The following is a 3,705-nucleotide window of genomic DNA, read 5'->3' as shown; positions in this document are numbered from 1 at the left end:
AATCGACCTCAGTCGATCAAGAAATGAACGACGATGTCAGTACCTTTTTGATCCGATATATTTCTGTTTTTTTAGGAGCGCACCAATTTACCACAGAGCGTAAACGATGAAAGTGCTAGGGTTAGTACAAACATACAGCCCTATATTGTCTACGTAAAGGGACAAAATAATCGCAACTCATTCTTCGTTTAAGGAGATGGCTGGTTTGTACAACCTCACAACTGCAACCCGGTCATTCTTTCGATCGGCTTTTTAAAACTTATTTTGCTCTAAATCTCTGTTACCCTGGAGGACTTATCAATTTCTACAACTTCATATAAACCTATGTGTATGGCTTGGGTACAAAGTCTCGTGGAGTTGTCATGTCATTACACGTAAATTTATCGAATTTAAAGCTGGACAACGCCCGTAATGCTTCCGCACTTGACGATGATAACTATATGGACTGAGAGTCCTCAATGCTAACTTCGTGTGTAAAATTAAAATTTGTAAACTTTTATAATCTTCATTGAGTTTATAATAAATGTTCATTTTTCAAACTACAAACAATTAAAATTTATTTTTAACCCCAGAAAATTCAAAATTTTGTCAGGGAAATATTTACTGTTAATCAGAGAAACGTTCACTGCTAATCAGCAAATCATTCACTGCTATTCAGCGAAATAAATTTTTCGCTAATTCAGGTAGCGAATATTCGCTGATTCGCAGCTGTATACTCTAGGCTGGTTGAATTAGCGAATATGCGCTGCCAATCAGCGAAACTTCGCTGATTCAAATTTACAGAGCAGTTTTGGTCATTTTAAATTGTCAGCATTGATTTCTATAGAGATAGCTCCAGTAAAAAATAATGTTTTAATTTGTTTATCATGATTTTATATATTTTTATAACTGATACAATTTGAATAAAGCGAGTGTTTTGCGATAAAATTATGTATTGGTATGCCCAAGCCTGATAGATTTTGCAAGTTTCGTGATTTTGCAGCGCCTTCTAATGCGTTAAGCGAAACTTTTGTTTTTAATTTATTTGGGGTTACATTTGGCAGCTCCAACCGGCTTTGAAAGGGTTCGGAATCTATTTATTTTTGGGTGCCTAATCGGGAATTCGAAAACGAAAGGCAGAAACATGAAAAATATATTAATGTTAGCAGTTCAATCGACCTGTAGCCTACAATATAAAATCGATTCGTCTAAACATTTCATGATAAATTAAATAGATGACGTTTCAGTGACTTTTTAAAGGAAATATTGATTGATTAACTATTCCTAGAGATATAAGTTGATTATATAAAGCTATTTGACTTCTCTGCCAAAAAATCCGACATTTTAATAACTTAATTACACATGGGTTCTACCGATTGGATCAAAGATTTCAATATGCGCCTTGTGTATACAACTTTTTCAACATAACTGTGTTAGTTGAATATCTAGGACTAATGTCTCGCGAAATTTTGATTCATGAATTATTTTTCAATATTTTTGACTTCCAATTGAAAAAATTCGCTTTTTTAGGCATTAAAACGAGCCGGAACTTACACTATTAAAGCTGTTTGGAAAAGATTTGCAATATAACTCCCTTAGAAAAGTATCTGGACGATCCTGAAATAATAATCATTTTACACATAAAGAGAGTTGAAAAAATTGATTCATACCCAAATACCTCTGATTTTTTTTATTTGAAACTAGTACAACACAATAATCTTAAGGTTAAACCGATGTTTCATTTTGTATATATTCCTCTGGATCGTCCAAAGGAATAATAATTGTAATAATTTTTCTCGCAAAACAACATGCAAAGTATTTTAAACCTCAAAACGTGGCGTTGAGTTGGTGGTTCATTAGTTTTACTTGAATTTATACACAGTGATTTATTAGCATTCATAAATGTATAATTGCCACTTACCAGGGGAACGAGACGCGTTGTTATGGCATCCCCTTAATGCATCTAGTTGTTGAAGAAAAACGAAAGCATAAATATACAATATTATGTAAATCTATATTATAAAAATAATACATTTTTTTGTGTTTCATATGAAATTAATAAATATTTATTTGTTTTATAAAATGTTTATAATCTCAATATTTGACATAAAAAATTACAGCTGTTTTATGTGATTATTTCAGAATATTATTAATAACACCCATCTGGGAAAGTGGGAAATAAAAAAAAACGTTTGATAGTTTTTTTTTTCATTATAATATCAATATCAATACTAAATATATATGCATTATATTGTATTGAGTATTAAATATTCATATTGCTTTGAAACGAGTATTTTATTTAATAAAATTTGTTATCAAAACATCATTGAAATCTCACCAAGTACAATTACGATTCAAACAAGTCCGCCTTTGAATTTGTCTTTTTTTTAAATAATAATAATCTTATTAAGTTTTGTACTATTTTACTCTTTTAATCCATTCTAGAAATTTCTGTAATTTAATAAATTTATAAATCTTCTAGGATTACTTGGCAAACTTTAATTTCACAAACGCAGTTGATTGTAATGATAACTTTTTACTTTGCGTAATTTTTTGCATCGCAGCTGTATTTAGTGAAATTCTTAGATTTTATTCGCGAACCAATGTTTTTTATATACTGCATAAAATTATGTTTAGCATGTTTAAAGCTTATTAATTATTTTTACCTTTGCAAGCAGTTTTATGATTTCAATTTCAATTTTTTTTTATAAAAAATATTAAATGCGAACAGTAAATTTGAAAATCGTGACACTGTATACTATCTACAAATGTTTTGAAATTTGTAATAAGAAAAAATTAAAATCAATTATTTTTCTTATTTTTCTAGTGGCTGCAAAACGCCCGTAGAACATAGGCTACTAAAAGTTTCTCAGGCCCTGAACTGTCTGAGTGGAGCAATTTTTTTAAAGTATAAAAAGCGCACTGCACATTTAAAAAACATGTGTATGCTTATTACTTAAACACTGAAATGCAGTTTTTTCCAGGAGCACTTTAGAGCGAAACTTGTATAATTCTTGCTCAGTGACTCGTGCATAATTTAGTGCTTGTCGGCAGTGACACTTCCTGTTTCCGCGTCGAGTCATCCACGCAATCTGCTCTCGGATAACAATTTTTTCACTAATGTTATTATTTTTCCAATAATAATTTGTTATAAGAAAGGATTTAAAACTAGAGAATGCGAGACATTTTTGACAAAAAAAGTGAATGATAAAGCTCATAGTTTTACGGTGTTGATTCATGTTCCGTATTTTCGCAGCATTTGTGTTGCAGTGAATGGCGTCATTAAGTCGATTTTATAATTAGTCAGTAATCAATTATCCTTGGCAATCTCGGTGGCAATTCGGAAGCCTTAGTTAAAAAGTAAAAATTACAGCCTCTAAGATAATTGCTTGTTTGTAGATAATTCTATATATGTTTGAAATAGTATGCTTTTTTTTAAATTTATTTTTCAAGCAGGTTTTTTTCATCAGTGTTCAAAATATTTAAGTGGAACATAAAAAAAAGTAATTTGATTAACTTATTGTTAATGAATTTAAAATTACTTAATATTTATTCATAAGCATTCGTATAATTGTAATAATGAGAGAAACATTTCAATCAAAAAAATATACATTTTTAAATACACCAAACTCTCGCTTCCAGTCACCCCGTTCTCGGCCTTCCTAGAACAGCAGCTGGCTCCTGCAGTTTCCCAGGGGAGCAGGCCGAGAGCAGTTGCGACATGAT

General features: G+C 30.7%; 1 protein-coding gene and 1 long non-coding RNA gene across 3 annotated transcripts in view; one reads left to right on the top strand and one right to left on the bottom strand.

Annotated features, from left to right (window-relative positions):
• Positions 1-3,705, bottom strand: part of LOC117168466 (probable beta-hexosaminidase fdl) — a 92,681-nt gene that overhangs the window by 65,272 nt on the left and 23,704 nt on the right. The window lies entirely within an intron of this gene.
• On the top strand, positions 7-546 carry LOC117168469. The gene is made up of 2 exons (XR_004466493.1): positions 7-120; positions 194-546. It is a non-coding gene; the product is annotated as an uncharacterized LOC117168469 (long non-coding RNA).

The sequence above is a fragment of the Belonocnema kinseyi genome, chromosome 2, assembly GCF_010883055.1.
Source record: "Belonocnema kinseyi isolate 2016_QV_RU_SX_M_011 chromosome 2, B_treatae_v1, whole genome shotgun sequence".
Taxonomy (NCBI): Eukaryota; Metazoa; Arthropoda; class Insecta; order Hymenoptera; family Cynipidae; genus Belonocnema; species Belonocnema kinseyi.
The sequence above is the reverse complement of the archived record's forward strand: the minus strand, read 5'-3'. Positions and strand labels throughout refer to the sequence as shown.